At 38.3% G+C, this 26,686-nt stretch overlaps 1 pseudogene; it reads right to left on the reverse strand.

The window, feature by feature from the left end:
• Window positions 1-985: 985 nt before the first annotated feature.
• LOC136118473 (T-complex protein 1 subunit delta pseudogene) lies at window positions 986-25,473 on the reverse strand (annotated as a pseudogene).
• Window positions 25,474-26,686: the final 1,213 nt, after the last annotated feature.

Below are 26,686 nucleotides of genomic sequence, written 5' to 3' on the forward strand. Positions count from 1 at the left end.
AAACACTGCAGACCAGAAGGGAGGGGCATGATATATTCAAGCGCAGAAAGGGAAGAATCTGCAACCTACGATACTCTACCCAGCAAAATTATCATTTAGAATAGGAGAGATAAAGAACTTCACAGACAAGCAAAAACTAAAGGAGTTTATCAATACTAAATCTACTGTTAAAGAAGTGTTAAAGGGCCCTCTCTACATGAAAAGAAGAATCCAGAGGAAAGGGAAAATACCAATAGGAAAGGCAAACATAGAGCAAGGACTGAGGATCAACCACTTAAAGAAGCCAGCCTGAAGACTAAAAGACAAAAAAAATGTAAAAGCAATTATAACTACAGTAAAGAGTTAAGGGATAAACAAGGTGTAAAATACGACATCAAAAACAAAAAATGTGGTAAAGGGGAGTAAAAAAAATGTAGATCTCTCAGGTGTGTTTGGACTTAAATGAGTACCAGTTGAAAACAAGTAGATATAGTTATAGGTCAACATATATTATCCAGGGTTTTGAGAGAAGATGATGGAAGAGTAAGACGCGGAGATCACCTTCCTCCCCAGAGATACATCAGAAATACATCTATACGTGGCACAACTCCTACAGAACACCTACTGAACGCTGGCAGAAGACCTCAGACCTCCCAAAAGGCAAGAAACTACCCACATACCTGGGTAGGGCAAAAGAAAAAAGAATCAACAGAGACAAAAGAATAGGGACAGGACCTGCACCAGTGGGAGGGAGCCGTGAAGGAGGAAAGGTTTCCACACACGAGAAGCCCCTTTGTGGGCGGAGACTGCGGGTGGTGGAGCGGGGGGAGCTTTGGAGCCGCGGAGGAGAGCGCAGCAACAGGGGTGCGGATGGCAAAGCGGAGAGATTCTGGCACAGAGGATCGGTGCTGACCAGCACTCACCAGCCCGAGAGGCTAGTCTGCTCACCAGCCGGGGAGGGTGGGGCTGGGAGCTGAGGCTGGTGAGAGAACACAGCCTGAAGGGGTTACTGCACCTCGGCTAGCTGGGAGGGAGTCCGGGAAAAAGTCTGGACCTGCATAAGGGGCAAGAGACTTTTTCTTCCCTCTTTGTTTCCTGATGCACGAGAAGAGGGGATTAAGAGCGCTGCTAAAAGGAGCTCCAGAGACGGGCGCGAGCCATGGCTAACAGCACGCACCCCAGAGACGGGCATGAGACGCTAAGGCTGCTGCTACCGCCACCAAGAAGCCTGTGTGCGAGCACAGTTCACTCTCCACACCTCCCTTCCGGGGAGGCTGTGCAGCCCAACTTCCCCGGGAAAACACACTGCACGACTCAGGGTGGTACAAAGTCACACTGGCCGCTGCTGCCAAAGGCTCGCCCAGCACGCCGTACCCCTCCCTCCCCGCGGGCTGAGTGAGCCAGACCCCCCCAGTGAGTGACGCCTTTAACTCCGTCCTGTATGAGCGAAGAACAGAGGCCCTCCAGCGACCTACACGCAGAGACGGGGCCAAATCCAAAGCTAAGCCACGGAAGCTGTGCGAAAAAAGAAGAGAAAGGGAAATCTCTCCCAGCAGCCTCAGGAACAGAGGATTAAATCTACAAAATCAACTTGATGTACCATGCATCTGTGGAATACCTGAATAGACAACGAATCATCCCAAATTGAGGAGGTGGACTTTGGAAGCAAGATAGATTATTTTCTCCCCTTTTCCTCTCTTTGTGAGTGTGTATGTGTATGCTTCTATGTGAGATTTTGTCTGTATAGCTTTGCTTTCACCATTTGTCCCAGGGTTCTATCCGTCCATTTTTTGTTTTTACTTTAAAAAAATTTTTTTCTTATTTATTTTAATAACTTTATTTTACCTTACTTTATTTTCTTTTATCCTTCCTCCCTTCCTTCCTTCCTTCCTACTTTTTCTCCCTTTTATTCTGAGCCGTGTGGATGAAAGGCTCTTGGTGCTGCTGCAGCCAGGAGTCTGTGCTGTGCCTGTGAGGTGGGAGAGACAACTTCAGGACACTGGATCACAAGAGACCTCCCAGCTCCACGTAATATCAAACGGCGAAAATCTCCCAGAGATCTCCATCTCAACACCAACACCCAGCTTCACTCAATGACCAGCAAGCTACAGTGCTGAACACCCTATGGCAAACAACTAGCAAGACAGGAACACACCCTCACCCATTAGCAGGGAGGCTGCCTAAAATCATAGTAAGTCCACAGACACCCCAAAACACACCACCAAACGTGGACCTGCCCACCAGAAAGACAAGATCCAGCCTCATCCACCAGAACACAGACATTAGTCCCCTCCACCAGGAAGCCTACACAACCCACTGAACCAACTTTAGCCACTGGGGACAGACACCAAAAACAACGGGAACTATGAACCTGCAGCCTGCAAAAAGGAGACCCCAAACACAGTAAGATAAGCAAAATAAGAAGACAAAAAAACACACAGCAGATGAAGGAGAAAGATAAAAACCCACCAGACCTAACAAATGAAGAGGAAATAGGCAGTCTACCTGGAAAAGAGTTCAGAATAATGATAGTAAAGATGAAGCAAAATCTTGGAAATAGAGTAGCGAAAATGCAAGAAACATTTAACAAGGACCTAGAAGAACTAAAGATGAAACAAGCAACGATGAACAACACAATAAATGAAATTAAAAATACTCAAGAAGGGATCAATAGCAGAATAACTGAGGGAGAAGAACAGAGAAGACAGAAGAGTGGAAATAACCAAAACAGAGCAATATAAAGAAAAAAGAATGAAAAGAACCAAGGACAGACTCAGAGACCTCTGGGACAACATTAAACGCACCAACATTTGAATTATAGGGGTTCCAGAAGAAGGGAAAAAGAAAGGGACTGAGAAACTATATGAAGAGATTATAGTTGAAAACTTCCCTAATATGGGAAAGGAAATAGTTAATCAAGTCCAGGAAGCACAGAGAGTCCCATACAGGATAAATCCAAGGAGAAATACACCAAGACACATATTAATCAAACTATCAAAAATTAAATACAAAGAAAACATATTAAAAGCAGCAAGGGAAAAACAACAAATAACACACAAGGGAATCCCCATTATGTTAACAGCTGATCTTTCAGAAGAAACTCTGCAACCCTGAACGGACTGGCAGGACATACTTAAAGTGATGAAGGAGAAAAACCTACAACCAAGATTACTCTACCCAGCAAGGATCTTATTCAGATTTGACAGAGAAATTAAAACTTTTACAGACAAGCAAAAGCTGAGAGAGTTCAGCACCACCAAACCAGCTTTACAACAAATGCTAAAGGATCTTCTCTAGGCAAGAAACACAAGAGAAAGAAAAGACCTAAAATAACAAACCCAAAACAATTAAGAAAATGGGAATAGGAACATACATATCAATAATTACCTTAAATGTAAATGGATTAAATGCTTCCATCAAAAGACATAGACTGGTTGAATGGATACAAAAAGAAGACCTATATACATGCTGTCTACAAGAGACCCACTTCAGACCTAGGGACACATACAGACTGAATGTGAGGGGATGGAAAAAGATATTCCATGCAAATGGAAACCAAAAGAAAGCTGGAATAGCATTTCTCATATCAGACAAAATAGACTTTAAAATAAACACTATGAGAAGAGACAAAGAAGGACACTACATAATGATCAAGGGATTGATCCAAGAAGAAGATATAACAATTGTAAGTATTTATGTACCCAACATAGGAGCACCTCAATACATAAGGCAAAATACTAACAGCCATAAAAAGGGAAATCGAAAGTAACACATTCATAGTAGGGGACTTTAACAGCCCACTTTCACCAACTGACCGATCATCCAAAATGAAATAAATAAGGAAACACAAACTTTAAATGATACATTAAACAATATGGACTTAATTGATATTCATAGGACTTTCCATCCAGAAACAACAGAATATACATTTTTCTCAAGTGCTCATGGAACATTGTCCAGGATAGGTCATATCTAGGGTCACAAAGCAAGCCTTGGTAAATTTAAGAAACCTGAAATTGTATCAAGTATCTTTTCCGACCACAACACTATGAGACTAGATATCAATTACAGAAAAAGATCTGTAAAAAATACAAACACATGGAGGCTAAACAATACACTACTTAATAACGAAGTGATCACTAAAGAAATCCAAGAGGAAATTAAAAAATACCTAGAAACAAATGACAATGGAGACATGACGACCCAAAACCTATGGGATGCAGCAAAAGCAGTTCTAAGAGGGAAGTTTATAGCAATACAATCCTACCTTAAGAAACAGGAAACATCTCGAATAAACAACCTAATCTTGCACCTAAAGCAATTAGAGAAAGAAGAACAACAAAAAAAAAAACAAATTTAGCAGAAGGAAAGAAATCATAAAGATCAGATCAGAAATAAATGAAAAAGAAATGAAGGAAACGATAGCAAAATTCAGTAAAAGCTGGTTCTTTAGAAGATAAACCAAATTGATAAACCATTAGCCAAACTCATGAAGAAAAAAAGGGAGGAGACTCATATCAATAGAATTAGAAATGAAAAAGCAGAAGTAACAACTGACACTGCAGAAATACAAAAGATCATGAGAGATTACTACAAGCAACTCTATGCCAATTAAATGGACAACTGGAAGAAATGCACAAATTCATAGAAATGCACAACCTGCCGAGACTGAATCAGGAAGAAATAGGAAAAAATTAACAGACCAATCACAAGCTCTGAAATTGAAAATGTGATTAAAATCCTTTCAACAAACAAAAGCCCAGGACCGGATGGATTCACAGGTGAACTCTATCAAACATTTAGAGAAGAGCTAACACCTATCCTTCTCAAACTCTTCCAAAATATAGCAGAGGGAGCAACACTCCCAAACTCATTCTACGAGGCCACCATCACCCTGATACCAAAACAAGACAAGGATATCACAAAGAAAGAAAACTACAGGCCAATATCACTGATGAACATAGATTAAAAAATCCTCAAGAAAATACTAGCAAACAGGGGGCTTCCCTAGTGGCACAGTGGCTTAGAGTCCGCCTGCTGATGCAGGGGACACAGGATCGTGTCCCGGTCCGGGAAGATCCCACATGCCGTGGAGCGTCTGGGCCCGTGAGCCATGGCTACTGAGTCTGCACGACCGGAGCCTGTGCTCCTCAATGGGAAAGGCCACAACAGGGAGAGGCCCGCGTACCACAAAAAAAAGAACAAAACAAAACTCGCAAACAGAATCCAACAGCACATTAAAAGGATCATACACCATGATGAAATGGGGTTTATTCCAGGAATGCAAGGATTTTTCAATATATGCAAATCAATCAATGTGATACACCATATTAACAAATTGAAGGAGAAAAACCATATGGTCATCTCAATAGATGCAGAGAAAGCCTTCGACAAAATTCAACACCCATTTATGATAAAAACCCTGCAGAAAGTAGGCATAGAGGGCACTTTCCTCAACATAATAAAGGCCATATATGACAAACCCACAGCCAACATCGTCCTCGATGGTGAAAAATGGAAAGCATTTCCACTAAGATCAGGACCAAGACAAGGTTGCCCACTCTCACCACTCTTATTCAACATAGTTTTGGAGGTTTCAGCCACAGCAATCAGAGAAGAAAAGGAAATAAAAGGGATCCAAATCAGAAAAGAAGAAGTAAAGCTGTCACTGTTTGCAGATGACATGATTCTATACATAGAGACTAAAGATGCTACCAGAAAACTACTAGAGCTAATCAATGAATTTGGTAAAGTAACAGGATACAAAATTAATGCACAGAAATCTCCGGCATTCTTATACACTAGTGATGAAAAATCTGAAGGTGAAATTAAGAAAACACTCCCATTTACCACTGCAACAAAAAGAATAAAATATCTAGGAATAAACCTACGTAAGGAGACAAAAGACCTGTATGCAGAAAATTATAAGACACTGATGAAAGAAATTAAAGATGATACAAATAGATGGAGAGATATACCATGTTCTTGGATTGGAAGAATCAACATTGTGAAAGTGACTCTACTACCCAAAGCAATCTACAGATTCAATGCAATCCCTATCAAACTACCATGGGCATTTTTCACAGAACTAGAAAAAATTTTTTCAGAATTTGTATGGAAACACAAAGCAATCTTGAGAACTAAAAATGGAGCTGGAGGAATCAGGCTCCCTGACTTCAGACTATACTACAAATCTACAGTAATCAAGACAGTACGGCACTGGCACAAAAACAGAAATATAGATCAATGGAACAGAATACAAAGCCCAGAGATAAACCCACGCAACACATGGTCACCTTATCTTTGATAAAGGAGGCAGGAATGTACAATGGAGAAATGACAGCCTCTTCAATAAGTGGTGCTGTGAAAACTGGACAGGTACATGTAAAAGTATGAGATTAGATCAATCCCTAACACCATACACAATAATAAGCTCAAAATGGATTAAAGACCTAAATGTAAGGCCAGACACTATCAAACTCTTAGAGGAAAACATAGGCAGAACACTCTATGACATAAATCACAGCAAGATCCTTTTTGACCACCTCCTAGAGAAATGGAAATAAAAACAAAAATAAACAAATGGAACCTAATGAACCTTCAAAGCTTTTGCACAACAAAGGAAACCATAAACAAGACACAAAGACAACCCTCAGAATGGGAGAAAATATTTGCAAATGAAGCAACTGACAAAGGATTAATCTCCAAATTTTATGAGCTGCTCATGCAGCTCACTAACAAAAAAAAAAACAACCCAATCCAAAAATGGGTAGAAAACCTAAATAGACATTTCTCCAAAGAAGATACACAGATTGCCAACAAACACATGAAAGAATGCTCAACAGCATTAATAATTAGGGAAATGCAAATCAAAACTACAATGAGATATCACCTCACACCAGTCAGAATGGCCATCATCAAAAAATGTAGAAACAATCAATGCTGAAGAGGGTGAGGAGAAAAGGGAACACTCTTGCACTGCCAATGGGAATGTGAATTGGAAGAGCCACTATGGAGAACAGCATGAAGGTTCCTTAAAAAACTACAAATAGAACTACCATATGACCCAGAAATCCCACTACTGGGCATATATCCTGAGAAAACCATAATTCAAAAACTCATGTACCAAAAAGTTCATTGAAGATCTATTTACAATAGCCAGAAGATGGAAACAACCTAAGTGTCCATCAGCAGATCAATGGAAAAAGAATTTGTAGCACATATATATATACGATGGAATATTACTCAGCCATAAAAGGAAACGAAATTGAGCTATTTGTAATGATGTGAATGGACACAGTCTGTCATACAGAATGAAGTAAATCAGAAAGAGAAAGACAAATACCGTATGCTAACACATATATATATGGAATCTAAGAAAAAAGAAAATGTCATGAAGAACCTAGGGGTAAGACAGGAATAAAGACACAGACCTACTAGAGAATGGACTTGAGGATATGGGGAGGGGGAAGCGTAAGCTGTAACAAAGTGAGAGAGTGGCATGGACATATATACATTACCAAATGTAAAATAGATAGCTAGTGGGAAGCAGCCACATAGCACAGGGAGGTCAGCTAGGTGCTTTGTGACCATCTAGAGGGGTGGGATAGGGAAGGTGGGAGGGAGGGAGAAGCAAGAGTGAAGAGATATGGGAACATATGTATATGTATAACTGATTCACTTTGTTATAAAGCAGAAACTAACACACCATTGTAAAGCAATTATAGTCCAATAAAGATGTTAAAAAGAACAAAAAACAAGACCCGTATACATGCTGTCTACAAGAGACCCACTTCAGACCTAGGGACACATACAGACTGAATGTGAGGGGATGGAAAAAGATTTTCCATGCAAATGGAAAGCAAAAGAAAGCTGGAGTAGCAATTCTCGTATCAGACAAAACAGACTTTAAAATAAAGAGTATTACAAGAGACAAAGAAGGACATCACATAATCATCAAGGGATCGATCCAAGAAGAAGATATAACAATTGTAAATATTTATGCACCCAACATAGGAACACTTCAATACGTAAGGCAAATACTAACAGCCATAAAAGGGTAAATCGACAGCAACACAATCATAGTAGGGGACTTTAACACCCCACTTTCACCAATGGACAGATCATCCAAAATGAAAATAAAGAAACACAAGCTGCAAATGATACATTAAATAATATGGACTTAATTGATATTTATAGGACATTCCATACAAAAACAACAGAATACACATTTTTCTCAAGTGCTCATGGAACATTCTCCAGGATAGATCATATCTTGCGTCACAAATCTAGCCTTGGTATATTTAAGAAAACTGAAATCGTATCAAGTATCTTTTCCGACCATAGTGCTATGAGACTAGACATCAATTACAGGAAAAGATCTGTAAAAAATACAAACTAATGGAGACTAAACAATACACTACTTAATAACGAAATGATCACTCAAGAAATCAAATAGGAAATAAAAAAATACCAAGAAACAAATGACAATGGAGACACGACTACCCAAAACCTATGGGATGCAGCAAAAGCAGTTCTAAGACGGAAGTTTATAGCAATACAATCCTACCTTAAGAAACAGGAAACACCTCGAATAAACAACCTAACCTTGCACCTAAAGCAATTAGAGAAAAAAGAACAACAACAAAAAAAAACAAATTTCGCAGAAGGAAAGAAATCATAAAGATCAGGTCAGAAATAAATGAAAAAGAAATGAAGGAAACAATAGCAAAATTCAGTAAAACTAAAACCTGGTTCTTTGAGAAGATAAACAAAATTGATAAACCATTAGCCAAACTCATGAAGAAAAAAAGGGAGGAGACTCAAATCAACAGAATTAGAAATGAAAAGGAGAAGTAACAACTGACACTGCAGAAATACAAGATCATGAGAGAATACTACAAGCAACTCTATGCCAATTAAATGGACAACTGTAAGAAATGCACAAATTCTTAGAAATGCACAACCTGCCGAGACTGAATCAGGAAGAAGTAGGAAAAAATTAACAGACCAATCACGAGCTCTGAAATTGAAAATGTGATTAAAATTCTTCCAACAAACAAAAGCCCAGGACCAGATGGATTCACAGGTGAACTCTATCAAACATTTAGAGAAGAGCTAACACCTATCCTTCTCAAACTCTTCCAAAATACAGCAGAGGGAGGAACACTCCCAAACTCATTCTATGAGGCCAACATCACCCTGATATCAAAACCAGACAAGCATGTCACAAAGAAAGAAAACTACAGGCTAATATCACTGATGAACATAGATGCAAAAATCCTCAACAAAATACGAGCAAACAGAATCCACAGGCACATTAAAAGGATCATACACCATGATCAAGTGGGGTTTATTCCAGGAATGCAAGGATTCTTCAATATACGCAAATCAATCAATGTGATACCCCATATTAACAAATTGAAGGAGAAAAACCATATGGTCATCTCAATAGGTACAGAGAAAGCTTTTGACAAAATTCAACAGCCATTTATGATAAAAACCCTGCAGCAAGTAGGCATAGAGGGCACTTTCCTCAACATAATAAAGGCCATATATGACAAACCCACAGCCAACATTGTCCTCAGTGGTGAAAAACGGAAAGCATTTCCAGCAAGATCAGGACCAAGACAAGTGTGCCCACTCTCACCACTCTTATTCAACATAGTTTTGGAAGTTTTAGCCACAGGAATGAGAGAAGAAAAGGAAATAAAAGGAATCCAAATAAGAAAAGAAGAAGTAAAGCTGTCACTATTTGCAGATGACATGATTCTATACATAGAGAATCCTAAAGATGCTACCAGAAAACTACTAGAGCTAATCAATGAATTTGGTAAAGTAGCAGGATACAAAATTAATGCACAGAAATCTCCGGCATTCTTATACACTAGTGATGAAAAATCTGAAGGTGAAATTAAGAAAACACTCCCATTTACCACCGCAACAAATAGAATAAAATATCTAGGAATGAACCTACCTAAGGAGACAAAAGACCTGTATGCAGAAAATTATAAGACACTGATGAAAAAATTTAAAGATGATACAAATAGATGGATAGATATACCATGTTCTTGGATTGGAGGAATCAACATTGTGAAAGTGACTCTACTACCCAAAGCAATCTACAGATTCAATGCAATCCCTATCAAACTACCACTGGCATTTTTCACAGAACTAAAACAAAAAATTTCACAATTTGTGTGGAAACACAAAAGACTCCGAATTGCCAAAGCAATCTTGAGAAAGAAAAACGGAGCTGGAGGAATCAGGCTCCCTGACTTCAGGCTATACCACAAAGCTACAGTAATCAACACGGTATGGTACTGGCACAAAAAGAGAAATATAGATCAGTGAAACAGGATAGAAAGCCCAGAGATAAACCCACACACATATGGTCACCTTATCTTTGATAAAGGAGGCAAGAACATATAGTGGAGAAAAGACAGCCTCTTCAATAAGTGGTGCTGGGAAAATTGGACAGGTACATGTAAAAGTATGAGATTAGATCACTCCCTAACACCATACACAATAATAGCTCAAAATGGATTAAAGACCTAAATGTAAGGCCAGACACTATCAAACTCTTAGAGGAAAACATAGGCAGAACACTGTATGACATGAATCATATCAAGATCCTTTTTGACCCACCTCCTAGAGAAATGGAAATAAAAACAAATGGGACCTAATGAAACTTCAATGCTTTTGCACAGCAAAGGAAACCATAAACAAGACCCAAAGACAAACCTCAGAATGGGAGAAAATATTTGAAAATGAAGCAACTGACAAAGGATTAATCTCCAAAAATTACAAGCAGCTCAATAACAAAAAAACAACCCAATCCAGAAGTGGGCAGAAGACCTAAGTAGACATTTCACCAAAGAAGATATACAGACTGCCAACAAACACATGAAAGAATGCTCAACAGCATTAATAATCAGGGAAATGCAAATCAAAACTACAATAAGATATCATCTCACACAGGTCAGAATGGCCATCATCAAAAAATCTAGGAACAATAAATGCTGGAGAGGGTGTGGAGAAAAGGGAACACTCTTGCACTGCTGGTGGGAATGTGAATTGGTACAGCCACTATGGAGAACAGTATGGAGGTTCCTTAAAAAACTACAAATAGAACTACCATATGACCCAGCAATCCCACTACTGGGCATATACCCTGAGAAAACCATAATTCAAAGAGTCACATACCAAAATGTTCATTGCAGCTCTATTTACAATAACCAGGAGATGGAAACAACTGAAACGTCCATCTTCAGATGAATGGATAAAGAAGATGTGGCACATATATACAATGGAATATTACTCAGCCATAAAAAGAAACGAAATTGAGTTATTTGTAATGAGGTGGATGGACCTAGAGTCTGTCATACAGAGTGAAGTAAGTCAGAAAGAGAAAGACCAATACCGTATACTAACATATATATGTGGAATCTAAGAAAAAAAAATGTCATGAAGAGCCTAGGGGTAGGACGGGAATAAAGACACAGACCTACTAGAGAATGGACTTGAGGATATGGGGAGGGGGAAGGGTAAGCTGTGACAATGTGAGAGTGGCATGGACATATATACACTACCAAACATAGGGTGGATAGCTAGTGGCAAGCAGCCGCATGGCATAGGGAGATCAGCTAGGTGGTTTGTGACCACTTAGAGGCATGGGATAGGGAGGGTGGGAGGGAGGGAGATGCAAGAGGGGAGAGATATGGGAATATATGTATATATATATAACTGATTCATTTTGTTGTAAAGCAGAAACTAACACACCATTGTAAAGCAATTATACTCTAATAAAGATGTTTAAAAAACAATAAAACATATTATCAACATGGTAACCACAAATCAAAAACATACAATAGATACACAAAAGCTAAAAAGAACGGAACACAAGCACATTCTAAAGAAAATCATCAAACCACAAAGGAACCAAATAAGAAGAAATAAACAGACAATAACTACAAAAATAACTGGAAAACAAGTAATAAAATGCCAGTAAGTACATACTTATCAACATTTACTTTACATGTCAATGGACTAAATGCTCTAATCAAAAGATAGAGTGGCTTATCAGATGAAAAAACAACACCCTTCTATATGCTGCCTACAAGAGACTCACTTCAGAGCTAAAAATACACACAGACTGAAATTGAGGGGATAGAAAAAGATATTTCTTGCAAATGGAAACAACAAGAAAGCAGGGGTAGCAATACTCACATCAGACAAATAGACTTTAAAATAAAAGCCATAAAGAAAGACAAAGAAGGGCATTTTATAATGATAAACTGATCAACACAAGAAGAGATTATTACACTCATTAATATATGTGCACCCCATACAGGAGCACCTTAATATATAGAGCAAATACTAACAGATGTAAAAGGAGAAATTGACAATAATAGAAGACTTTAACACCCCACTGACATCAATGGACAGATTATCCAGACAGAAAATCACTAAGGCAACAGTGGTCTTAAATGACACAACAGACGAGTTGGACGTAATAGATATCTATAGGACAGTACATCCGAAAACAACAGAATACATATTTTTTTTCAAATACACATGGAATGCTCTCCAGGATAGATCACACACTAGGCCAGAAAACAATTCTCAACAAATTTAAGAGGACAGAAATTATATCAATCGTTTTTTAACACAACAGTATGAAACTAGAAATCAATTACAGAAAGAAAAATGGGAAAAGAACAAACACGTGGAGACTAAACATCATGCTACTGAAAAACCAAAAGGTTAATGAAGAAATCAAAGAGGAAATCAGAAAATGCCTCAAGACAAGTGAAAATTAGCAGAAGGGAGGAAATAAGATCAGAGAGGAAACACAGACAAAAAAAAAATCAATAGAAAAAACTGTGAAACCAAGAGTTTGTTTTTTTGAAAAGATAAACAAAATTGATAAACCTTTAGACAAACTTACCAAGAAGCAAAGAGAGAGGACCCAAATAAATAAAATAAGAAGTGAAAAAGGAAAAATAACTGATACCACAGAGATACAAAAAAATCATAAGCAAATACTATGAACAATTATATGCCAAAAAATTAGACAACCTAGGAGAAACAGGCAAATTTCTAGAAACATACAACCTTCAAAGACTGAATCAAGAAGAAACAGACAATTGGAACTGACCAATCACTAACTGAAATTGAATTTGTAATTGAAAACAAACTCCCAGTAAACAGAAGTCCAGTACCAGACAGCTTTGCAGGGGAATTCTACCAAACATATACGAAGAACTAATATCTACCCTTCTCAAACTAGTCCAAAAAAATTCAAGAGGACAGAACACTCCCAAGTTTGTTCTATGAGGACACCATTACCCTGATGCCAAAACCAGACAAAGACACTACAAAAAAACAAAATTACAGGCCAGTATTTTTGATGAATATAGATGCAAAAATCCTCAAAACATTTGCAAACTGAATCCAACAATATATAAAAAAAGATCATACACCACAGAAGTTGGATTTATTCCAGGGATGAAAGGGTAGTTCAATATTCAAAAATCAATCAATGTGATACACCATATTAACAAAAGGATAAAAACCACATGATCATCTCAATAGGTGTAGAAAAAGCATTTGATGGAATTCAACATCATTTGTGATTAAAAACTCTCATTAAAGTGGGTAGAGAGGGAACAAATCTCAACATAATAAAGTCCACTTATGACAAACCCACAGCTAACATTATATTCAACAGTGAAAAGCTGAAAGCCTTTGCTCTAAATTCAGGAACAAGACAAGGATGCCCACTCTCATCACTTTTATTTAACACAGGATTAAAGTCCTAGTCACAGCAATCAGACAAGAAATTAACAGTATCCATATCTCAAGGGAAGAAGTTGAAGTGTCACTATTTGCAGAGACATGATACTTTATATAGAAAACCCTTAAGTCTCCACCCAAAACTACAACTAATAAATGAATTCAGCAAAGGTGCAGGATACAACATTAATATACAGCAATCTGTTGTTTTTCTATACACTAATAATGAACTAACAGAAAGAGAAAGTTAAAAAAATCCCATTTAAAATTGCGTCAAAAATAATAATATACTTAGGAATAAACAATCAAGGAAGTGAAAGACCTATACTCTGAAAACTGTAAAATTCTGAGGAAGGAAATGGAAGATGATACAAAGAAATGGAAAGTTATCCTATGCTCTCTGATTGAAGAATTAATATTATTAAAATGGCCATACCACCCAAAGCAAGCTACAGATTTAATGCAACCCCTATTAAAATACCCATGACATTCTTCACAGAACTAAAACAAATAATCCTAAAATTCATATGGAAACACAAAAGGTCCCAAATTGCAAACGCAATCTTGAGAAAAAAGAACAAAGCTGGAGGTGTCACCCTCCCTGACTTCAGACTATACTCCAAAGGTATAGTAATAAAAACAGCATGGTATTGGCACAAAAACAGACACATAGATCAATGGAACAGAATAGAAAGCCCAGAAACAAACCCACACATTTACAGTCAATTAATTTACAGCAAAGAAAGCAAGAATATACAATGGAGAGAGACAGTTTCTTCAATAAATGGTGCTGGCAAAACTGACAGTCACATGTAAAACAATGAGATTAGAACATTTCCTCACACCATATAAAAAATGGTCATCAAAAAGACAAGAGATAACAAAAAAGAGGATGTGGAGATAAGGAACCCCTTGTGCATTTTTGGTACAGCTGCTGTGGCAAACAGTATGAAGAAACCTTAAAAATTAAAAATGCAACTACCATATGATTTAGCAATTTGACTTCTGGGAATATATCCAAAAGAAATGAAAACATTAACTCAAAGAGATATGTGTACTCTCATGTTCATAGCAGCATTATTTACAATACCCAAGACATGGAAAAACCTTAAGTGTCTGTCAATGGATGAATAGAAAAAGAAGTTGTGGTGTATGTATGTTAGTTCAATATTAGTGTATAGAAGAGCAACAGACTTCTGTATGTTAATCTTGTATCCTACAACTTTGCTGAATTCATTTATCAGTTCTAATAATTTTTAGGTGGAGACTTCAGGGTTTTCTACACACACACACACACACACACACACACACACACACACACGAGTATTATTCAGCCATAAAAAAATAATGAGGAAATCCTGCCATTTGCAACGTGGATGGACCCTGGAGACATAATGTGAAGTCAAATAAGTCAAAGATAGACATACTGTATGATCTCACATATATGTGAAATCTAAAACAGAACAAAACAGAAAAACTCATAAAAAAGAGATGAAATCTGTGGTTACCAAAGGTAGGGGATGGGGGGAGGGAGAATTGAATGAAGGTGGTCAAAAGGTACTAACTTCCAGTTATAAGATTAAAAAAGTACCAGGGATGTAATGTACAACATGATAATTATAGTTAACACTGCTGTATGATATATAGGAAAGTTGTTAAGAGTGTAGATCCTGAGTTCTCATCACAGGAAAAAAAATTTTCTTTTTATTGTAGTAATAATTTCATAATATATGTAAGATAAGCCATTATGTTGTATACCTTAAACTTATGCAGTGATGTATGTCAATTATATCTCAATAAAACTGAAAAAAAATACTGTGACCTTCTCCCCCACCCCCCGACAAAAAACATCCAGAGGGAGGAAAATGAAGACCCCCATGCCAGGCCGGAGCTGTGTGGGTCAATCAGAAAAGCAATTCAGCCCTAAATTACTGCTGCAGTTTCTATCATGTGACATTAAGGAGTCCTGACTTCTTCAAGCGCCACCTCTTCTTGGTTTCCATCACACCCCTAGTTTCTCTGCTCTCTTCTCTCCCCTTCCCCCAGGGCTCTCCACTCCTCCTGCGACTCAAACATCACCTCTACAGGGAGGCCCTCCTTGAATCCTCATTCTAAATTAGCCCTCCAAAAAAAAAAAAAAAGCTGAAAAAAGGGAATTCCCTGGCGGTCCAGTGGTTAGGACTCTGTGCTTTCACTACCGAGGGCTCAGGTTCAATCCCTGGTCGGGGAACTAAGATCCCATATACATACATACATACATACATATTAGTCCTGACTGCCCCACTTTCATAGCACTGCATTTCCATAGTTGTAAGTACTTGCAGAAGGAAACCTTTGGGAAAGACCACAGAACCAGGTATGTTTTGGTTAAGGTCCTAGCTTTTATACTGTGTGGTGTATTCATGGTTATTTCATTAAAAATAAGCAGTCCGTGCAGGCATGGATTAATGATGTGTATGTCCTGAACTAATAATTATGACTGATGTGATTCTGTGCGCCTGAGAGCCATTGAAAAGCGAATGAAGAGCCATTTTTAAGTATTCTGAACACTTTATGTGTTTGGCTTTCTGTTGATAATGAGTTGAGGGTAGTAGAAGTCAGAGATTTGTGCTTATTTTAATCATTTAGCCCATTTGATGGAGGTGAGAAAAGGGAAGGGGAGTAGTAAGTAAGGTAAGAACTAAATAAAAAGTGGCAGTTTAAGCCAAAGAGAATTTAGCAGTAAGAGGGAGATGTTTTCTTCAAATTTCACTGAAGAGAAAATTTAATATGGGTATTGAAGAATTTCAGCGAATGATGGATGGGAAAGAGTGTTGTTGTTGAGGAAATGGCATGAACACGAAACTGGTTCAGAGACAGGACAGACAACATGAATCTAGGGGACAGTGGGACAGACTGGCAGGAATATGAGGCCGGAATGAGGGAAAGCTGGTCTCGGGATCTGGACTGTTTCCACTGCAGGCCATGAGGAACCAATAAAGATCTTTAAACAAGGATGCATCCCTGAGAAGCATTTTACTAGTTATTCCAGGTAGCAAAGTTGCAGATGGATTTGGCATATATGAGGATGAAAAGTGGTCAAAGAGAGCTGGAAAGGAGGTTTTAAGGTCATAAATGTGGGGCATGTGGGGCAGAGAAGGGCTTCTAGAGGAAGATTAGAGAACATTTTGATTAAAAGAGGGAAAGAATACACCCTCAGAATGATAGTAGTGTGGGTTGGAAAAAGCAGTAGGGAGATGAAGGAGAGTGGGGTCCAAAAGATCTACGGGAAAAGGACAACTGGAAAAAATGGATGAGTTTGAAGCAACAGCATTTACCTAGAAGTGCCCAGCTAGAAACTAGAAATGCACGATAAATTTGAGAAAAGATAATAACAAATATATTATCCTTCCAAGTAGACAAGGGATAGGGCATCAGACAAAATTTTGAGGGACCCAATGCTTACAGGCTGATGGGTAAGAATATTACTAGAAAATGCACTCCAACCCAGCACCCCTAGAGTGTCCTGAACTGTCACATTACTCAGTGCTACATAATGCTACTCATCTTCTTCTCATGAGCCCACAATACTTAGCTTGTGGAACAAGCATACACACACTAAGAACAATGACAAAATTACCACATGGGAAAAATATTTCATCCTCTTGTGGCTAGACAGTCCAGTCAAAAACATATCTGAAACCTGGAATGTTTCATCACTCAGCACTGTCAGTGCTGTTAAGGTACTATTTTTTTCTTACCACAGAGGATTAACATAGGTGTGTCTAATCCTTAATTTACTCAAAGAACCTGAGAGATCCTAGGTTAAATTATGGTCTGAGCAATGACACCACAACTCTTCCCTCCTAAAAGGCTAAAATGAAAAAAAAAAAAATGCTGGAAGTAAAGGCAGCCATCAACACACCAGAAACCAAGGGAATTCCTGGTAGAAAACAACTATCCCCATCATTTTATACAATTATCCAAGAAAAAGAAAGTGACGTATAAATTGAGAAACATTAGTTCCAACTAGTTAGAGTTCAAAATAGCCAGATTTAAAACCCACATTACGTTTCTTTTTATGACAGCCATTACTTACTAACAAATGTAACAGGGAAAAATTGATTCTGTGACTCAATAATGAATTGAGTTTCACTTGTAAAAAAAAATCAGTTTAGAGATTAGCTCAAGATGGTGGAGTAGAAGGACATGAGCTCACCCGCTTCTTACAAAAACACCAAAATCACAACTAACTGCTGAACAACCATCAATAAAAAAATGCTGGAACCTACCAAAAAAGATACCTTACATCCAAACACAAAGAAGTAGCCACAACAAGATGGTAGGAGGGGTGCAATCATGATAAAATCAAATCATATACCTGCCAGGTGGGCAACCCACAAACTGTAAAACAATTATACCACAGAAGTTATCCCGCAGGAGTGAAAGTTCTGAGCACCATGTCAGGCTTCCCAGCCTGGTGGTCAAGCAATGGGAGGAGGAGTCCCCAGATAATCTGGCTTTGAAGGCCAGTGGGGTTTGATTACAGGACTTCTACAGGACTGGGGCAAACAGAAACTCAAAGTCTCATGTGCACAAGAGAGTCTCATACAGGATAAATCCAAGGAGAAACACGACAAGACACGTATTAATCAAACTATCAAAAATTAAATACAAAGAACAAATATTAAAAGCAGCAAGGGAAAAGCAACAAGTAACACATAAGGGAATCCCCATACGGTTAACAGCTGATCTTTCAGCAGAAACTCTGCAAGCCAGAAGGGACTGGCAGGACATATTTAAAGTGATGAAAGAGAAAACCCTACAACCAAGATTACTCTACCCAGCAAGGATCTCATTCAGATTTGACAGAGAAATTAAAACCTTTACAGACAAGCAAAAGCTAATAGAATTCAGCACCACCAAACCAGCTTTACAACAAATGTTAAAGGAACTTCTCTAAACAGGAAACACAAGAGAAGGAAAAGACGTAAAATAACAAACCCAAAACAATTAAGAACATGGTCATAGGAACATACATATCGATAATTACTTTAAATGTAAATGGATTAAATGCTCCAACCAAACGACATACACTGGCTGAATGGATTCAAAAACAAGACCCATATATATGCTGTCTACAAGAGACCCACTTCAGCCCTAGGGACACATACAGACTGAATGTGAGGGGATAGAAAAAGATATTCCATGCAAATGGAAACCAAAAGAAAGCTGGAGTAGCAATTCTCAGACAAAATAGACTTTAAAACAAAGAGTATTACAAGAGACAAAAAAGGACACTACATAATGATCCAGGGATCGATCCAAGAAGAAGATATAACAGTTGTAAATATTTATGCACCCAACATAGGAGCACCTCAATACGTAAGGCAAATACTAACAGCCGTAAAAGAGGAAATCAACAGTAACACAGTCATAGCAGGGAACTTTAACACCCCACTTTCACCAATGGACAGATCATCCAAAATGAAAATAAAGAAACACAAGCTGCAAATAATACATTAAACAATATGGACTTAATTGATATTTATAGGACATTCCATCCAAAAACAACAGAATACACGTTCTTCTCAAGTGCTCATGTAACCTTCTTCAGGATAGATCATCTCTTGGGTCACAAATCAAACCTTGGTAAATTTAAGAAAATTGAAATCGTATCAAGTATCTTTTCCGACCACAGCGCTATGAGACTAGATATACAGGAATAAATCTGTAAGAAATACAAACACATGGAGGCTAAACAACACACTATTTAATAACCAAGAGATCACTGAAGAAATCAAAGAGGAAAATAAAAAACTACCTAGAAACAAATGACAATGAAAACACAATGACCCATAAACTATGGGATGAGCAAAGGCAGTCCTAAGAGGGAAGTTTATAGCTTTACAATCCTACCTTAAGAAACAAGAAACATCTCAAATAAACAACCTAACCTTGCACCTAAAGCAATTAGAGAAAGAAGAACAAAAAACCACCAAAGTTAGCAGAAGGAAAGAAATCATAAAGATCAGATCAGAAGTAAATGAAAAAGAAATGAAGGAAATGATAGCAAAGATCAATAAAACTAAAAGTTGGTTCTTTGAGAAAATTGATAAACCAGTAGCCAGACTTATGAAGAAAAAAGGGAGGGGCTTCCCTGGTGGCACAGTGGTTGAGAGTCCACCTGCCGATGCTGGGGACACAGATTCCTGCCCCAGTCCGGGAAGATCCCACATGCCGCGGAGCGGCTGGGCCCGTGAGCCATGGCCGCTGAGCCTGCACGTCCGGAGCCTGTGCTCCACAACGGGAGAGGCCACAACAGTGAGAGGCCCGCGTACCGCAAAAAAAAAAAAGGAAGAAGACTCAAATCAATAGAATTAGAAATGAAAAAGGAGAAGTAACAACTGACACTGCAGAAATACAAAGGATCATGAGAGATTACTACAAGTAACTATATATCAATAAAATGGACAACCTGGAAGAAACAGATAAATTCTTAGAAATGCACAACTTCCGAGACTGAACCAGGAAGAAATAGAAAATATGAACAGACCAATCACAAGCACTGCCATTGAAACTGTGATTAAAAATCTTCCAAAAAACAAAAGGCCAGGAAAAGATGGCTTCACAGGCTAATTCTATCAAACATTCAGAGAAGAGCTAACACCTATCCCTCTGAAACTCTTCCAAAATATAGCAGAGGGAGGAACACTCCCAAACTCATTCTACAAGGCCACCATCACCCTGATACCAAAACCAGACAAAGATGTCACAGAGATAGAAAACTACAGGCCAATATTACTGATGAACATAGATGCAAAAATCCTCAACAAAATACTAGCAAACAGATCCAACAGCACATAAAAAGGATCATACACCATGATCAAGTAGGGTTTATTCCAGGAATGCAAGGATTCTTCAATAGATGCAAATCAATCAATGTGATATACCATATTAACAAATTAAAGGACGAAAACCATATGATCATCTCAATAGATGCAGAGAAAGCTTTCGACAAAATTCAACACCTATTTATGATAAAAAACCCTGCAGCAAGTAGGCATAGAGGGAACTTTCCTCAACATAATAAAGGCCATATATGACAAACCCACAGCCAACATCGTCCTCAATGGTGAAAAACTGAAACCATTTCCACTTAGATCAGGAACAAGACAAGGTTGCCCACTCTCACCACTCTTATTCAACATAGTTTTGGAAGTTCTAGCCACAGCAATCAGAGAAGAAAAAGAAATAAAAGGAATCTAAATCAGAAAAGAAGAAGTAAAGCTGTCACTGTTTGCAGATGACATGATACTATACATAGAGAATCCTGAAGATGCTACTAGAAAACTACTAGAGCTAATCAATGAATTTGGTAAAGTAGCAGGATACAAAATTAATGCACAGAAATCTCTGGCACTCTTATACACTAATGATGAAAAATCTGAAGGTGAAATTAAGAAAACACTCCCATATACCATTGCAACAAAAAGAATAAAATATCTAGGAATAAACGTACCTAAGGAGACAAAAGACCTGTATGCAGAAAATTATAAGACACTGATGAAAGAAATTAAAGATGATACAAATAGATGGAGAGATATACCATGTTCTTGGATTGGAAGAATCAACATTGTGAAAATGACTCTACTACCCAAAGCAATCTGCAGATTCCTTGCAATCCCTATCAAACTACCACTGGCATTTTTCACAGAACTAGAAAAAATTTTTTCACAATTTGTATGGAAACGCATAAGACCCCGAATAACCAAAGCAATCTTGAGAAAGAAAAGCAGAGCTGGAGGAATCAGGCTCCCTGACTTCAGAATATATTACAAAGCTACAGTAATCAAGACAGTATGGCACTGGCACAAAAACAGAAATATAGATCAATGGAACAGGATAGAAAGCCCAGAGATAAACCCACACATATATGGTCACCTTACCTTTGATAAAGGAGGCAACAATATACAGTGGAGAAAAGACAGCCTCTTCAATAAGTGGTGCTGGGAAAATTGGACAAGTACATGTAAAAGTATGAAATTAGAACACTCCCTAACACCATATACAAAAATAAATTCAAAATGGATTAAAGACCTAAATATAAGGCCAGATACCATCAAACTCTTAGAGGAAAACATAGGAAGAACACTCTATGACATAAATCACAGCAAGATCCTTTTTACCCAGCTCCTAGAGAAATGGAAATAAAATCAAAACTAAACAATGGGGTCTAATGAAACTTAAAAGCTTTTGCACAGCAAAGGAAACCATAAACAAGACCAAAAGACGACCCTCAGAATGGGAGAAAATATCTGCAAATGAAGCAACTGACAAAGGATTAATCTCCAAAATTTACAAGCAGCTCATGAAGCTCAACATCAAAAAAACAAACAACCCAATCCAAAAATGGGCAGAAGACCTAAACAGACATTTCTCCAAAGAAGATATACAGATTGCCAACAAACACATGAAAGAATGCTCAACATCATTAATCATTAGAGAAATGCAAATCAAAACTACAAGGAGATATCACCTCACACAGGTCAGAATGGCCATCATCAGAAAATCTAGAAACAATAAATGCTGGAGGCGGTGTGGAGAAAAGGGAACCCTCCTACATTATTGCTAGGAATGTAAATTGGTACAGCTACTAAGGAGAATAGTATGGAGGTTCCTTAAAATAACTAAAAATACAGCTACCATATGATCCAGGAATTCCACTCCTGGGCATATATCTGGAGAAAACCATGGTTTGAAAGGATTCATGCACCTCAGTGTTCACTGCAGCAACGTTTACAATAACCAAGACATGGAGGCAACCCAAATGTCCATCGACAGAAGAATGGATAAAGAAGATATGGTACATATAAATAATGGATTATTACTCAGCCATTAACAAGAATGAAATAATGCCACTTGCAGCAACACGGATGGACCTGGAGATTATCGTACTAAGTGAAGTAAGTCAGACAGGGAAAGACAAATATCATATGATATCACTTATATAAAAATCTTTTAAAAATGATACAAATGAACTTATTTACAAAACAGAAACAGACTTACTGAGCAAATGGTCACCAGAGGGGAAGGGTGGGGGGTGGAGATGGATAATTAGGGAGTTTGGGATTGACATGTATACACTGCTATATATAAAACAGATACCCAAAAAGGACCTACTGTATAGCACAGGGAACTCTGCTCAATATTATGTAACAATGTAAATGGGAAAATAATTTGAAAAAGAGTAGATACATGTATATAACTGAATCACTTTGCTGTACACCTGAGACTCACACAGCATTGTTAATCAACTATACTCCAATATAAAATAAAAGTTAAATAAAAATCAGTTTAAGAAGAAAAGGAAATTTATTGAGCCCCAACTAGCTTTAGGCTCAGCCAAATTGTGAGATTTCAGTCGTCATCAAAACTTTTTCTCCATGCTCCATCTCACCCCCAATCTCTGACCTCTGTCCTGTGAGCTCTTCTCTTCAAGGCAGGCTCCCTCTGGGAAGGCAAAACATCCTCTCCAGATTCTATTCCCAGTGGCAAAAGAACTCAAAGAGTTGGAATACTCCTGGCAAAAACACAGGACCTGTATGAAGAAAACCATAAGAGACCTAAATAAGTGGAACAGGAGTTATGCTCCTAGAAGGGGAGACACAATATTGTAAAGTTACTACTTATTTCCAAATTGGTTTACAATCCAATCCCATTCTATTCAAAATCCTAAAGCAATGTCTTAATGGATTCTTTATAAACTGGTTTTCAGAATTCAACTTAAACAATTCACAGAAATGGCCAAGGATTTTTTTTTTTTGAGGAAGAAGAATGGTGGGGTAAATTAGACTATAACACCAAATGTTTAAACATGTCATAAACATATAGTAATTGAGACAGAGTGCTATTAGTAGAGGAAAAGATAAGTCAACAAACTAGAGAAAACATTCAAATTAGCTGGGAAAAAACGGACCATCTATAAACAGTGCTGAAACACCCACCCCAACTCTTCTTTTATAAGAAGTGAGTCCTACTTCATACTGTTACCAAATGCAAGTTCATATGCCCCACATACAGTGAAAAACAAACTGAAACATCAGAGTTTGGAGCAGAGAAAGGTTTATTGCAGGGCCACACAGTTTCAGTTGCTAGAGTCAGTACACTGACTGAAACCAACAAAGGCTGCATAACCAGTTCCTCCAAAACGCTGGAAATACCATCCTTTTGGACATCAATGCCTATAGTTTTTTCTCCTTGGCATGCCGGTTTTCTTAGTTCTGTGACTGTAGACGTGGGATTCAGTCCAGCAGTTTCAGCTAGTGTAGATGGAATGAGCTCCGTAGTAACATCTGCAGAGGCATGAACGCAGTAGGATTTCACACCACTCAATGTTCATGAATATCCAGTTAACCACAGGGCCCACTCTATCTCTGGAGCACTGCCTCCTGCAATAAGAGCTCTCTGCTTTACTAAACAATGAATAACACATAGGGCATCATGAACTGAGGGCTCGGCTTCTTCGATCACCAATGTGTTAGAACCAGGAACAACAGCTATAACTTTTTCCTGGGATAATATAGCCTGTAATCTTGAGCAGTGTGCCAGAACCCTGTAAATTGACCCCCTCAGCCAAACCCAGCATGTCAGCAGTCAAGTTGGTCAGTATGAGCAATTGGCTTGGTTCCTATATTCTCTCTTTCAATGTCCTTAACTACCACAATCTTCATTTTGATCAGGAAATTTAATACAAGATCACTAAGAGCATGTCTTAAGAATCAACTGTTTGATTATCATGATCTGTTTTTAAGCCCAATCTTAATCTTTTCAACTCTGGATATGTCAGAATTGGCCACCTTATGGGTGAGAAAGCAGCCCTTCCACCAACACAAAATCATCAATTGTCCCACCAAGTTTCCTTTTTTTTTTTTTTTAAAAAAAAGACAGTTTATTTAAACTAAAAACAAGCAAAAAAACAAGAACAGTTTACCCACCCATTCCTCTCACCCCTCTACGGCCACCTCTGGAAACCACCAACCTGTTCTATCTATGAGCTTGTTTTTTGTTTTTGTTTTTAGATTCCACCTGTAAGAGAGATCACACAGTATTTGTCTTTCTGTCTGATTTATTTCACTTAGCATTATACCCTGGAGGGCATTAGCAGGTTTCTTAACTATTCTGACATCTCTGAGATGTACAACAGTAGCTGTGGCTGGATCAGTCACTTTCCTCCCTGCATTTACACTCACTAAGAGAAAGACTCGAATACTGAGAGACAACTGCTGACGTCAGTGAAGTGGCTGCACTGTTTAACAGCACTTCTCTGTCACTCGCTTCCACAGGTCACGGCATGTCAAGATTTCAATACCCTTTCCAAATCCTTCTAAAGTGATCTGGAAATGATGAATCCATTTCTGAAAAAACCTGGTACAGGAATCAAAGAAAGAGCCAGCAACGATGACCACTGCTGTGGTGCCATTTCCTTCTTTCTCTTGAGCCTTAGCTCTACCGGCATTCTGGCTGTTGGATGTAACGCTTGTGTTTGTCTCAGAATGGTAGCACCATTTGTAATGGTCACATCACCTCTTCCATCTTGAATCATTTTATCCATTCCTTTTGGTCCAAGTCTTGATCTAATGCATCAGCAACAGCTTTGGCCATGAAGATGCTGCTGAAGCAGATCTGGGCTGGCTTCTTGTCCTCACGGGTGCTTTGCCCCTGGCTGCTAGCAAGCTTGGTTGGGTCTGTGTGGTCTCCGAAGGACAGACGGATACAGATTCCAGCGGGCACTAGAATAACTGTGTTCACTGTTAACCACTGAAGGGGATCAGAACATGTTACACCCAAATATGCCACTTTGGCATACTGATTATTTTAGCTGAAGGCAACTGAGAAATAGCATATATAGGAAGGACTCTCCGACCCCTTGCTGCCTAAAAGCAGGGCATAAATTTCCTGTGAGAAAGGTGCCTTCTTGTACCAGGAAGGGGAGAACACTCTTATCACTGGCAATGGGAGTTAATACCAAGATGAATCTACATTAATTTTACTAAAATAATCCTCATCTTCTATTAGCTTCCCCTATATAGTCCTAGTCACTGTCCCACAATATACCACCCGTGGAAGCCCAACCCCTTTTCTTTGTTTAGTCACATCTCCACGATTTATCACCCTTTGTTAAAATGGTATGTAAACCCCAAGTCTTACTGCTTGAGTTTTCACTTCTTTTCTATGAAGTCCCTGTAAAAAAATTAACATCAAATAAGATTTGTATGTTTCTCTCCTGTTAAGCTATTTTTTGTCTTTGAAATTCATTGGGCTCAGGTACAGGGTAAAGTTTTCTTTCTCCATCTACTTCAAGCGATGGGTTGACTACAGAATGGAAGGTGAAAGAGGAGGACTTGTTATGTGCCTGTGTATTGATTAAATGTTTAAAATAATTGTATGTGTTGTATTTAAAGAGACAATAAAAAGGAAATTGTCATCAATTAAGTTACTCCTAAGAATAAAGGCTTATTGAATCCCAAGCAAAACCAACTTTTTTTGTTTGTTTGTTTTTGTTTTTTTGCGGTACACGGGCCTCTCACTGTTGTGGCCTCTCCAGTTGCCGAGCACAGGCTCCGGACGCGCAGCCTCCGGAAGCGCAGGCTCCGCGGCATGTGGGATCTTCCCGGACCGGGGCACGAACCCGTGTCCCCTGCATTGGCAGGCGGACTCTCAACCACTGCGCCACCAGGGAAGCTCCCAACTGTTTTTTTTAAAGATGCATAAATTAAAACTTTAAAGATTTAATAATTTATTGAAGTCAGAAAAATAAAATTTCAATATATTAACTCTAAAAACCTAGAAGTCCCAGAAATTACATTTTAAAGGATTTAGAAAGAATTCCTTATAAAAGGATTTACTATTACATTCTTTGTTAAACTAA

This window comes from Phocoena phocoena, chromosome 2 (assembly GCF_963924675.1).
Source record: "Phocoena phocoena chromosome 2, mPhoPho1.1, whole genome shotgun sequence".
NCBI lineage: Eukaryota > Metazoa > Chordata > Mammalia > Artiodactyla > Phocoenidae > Phocoena > Phocoena phocoena.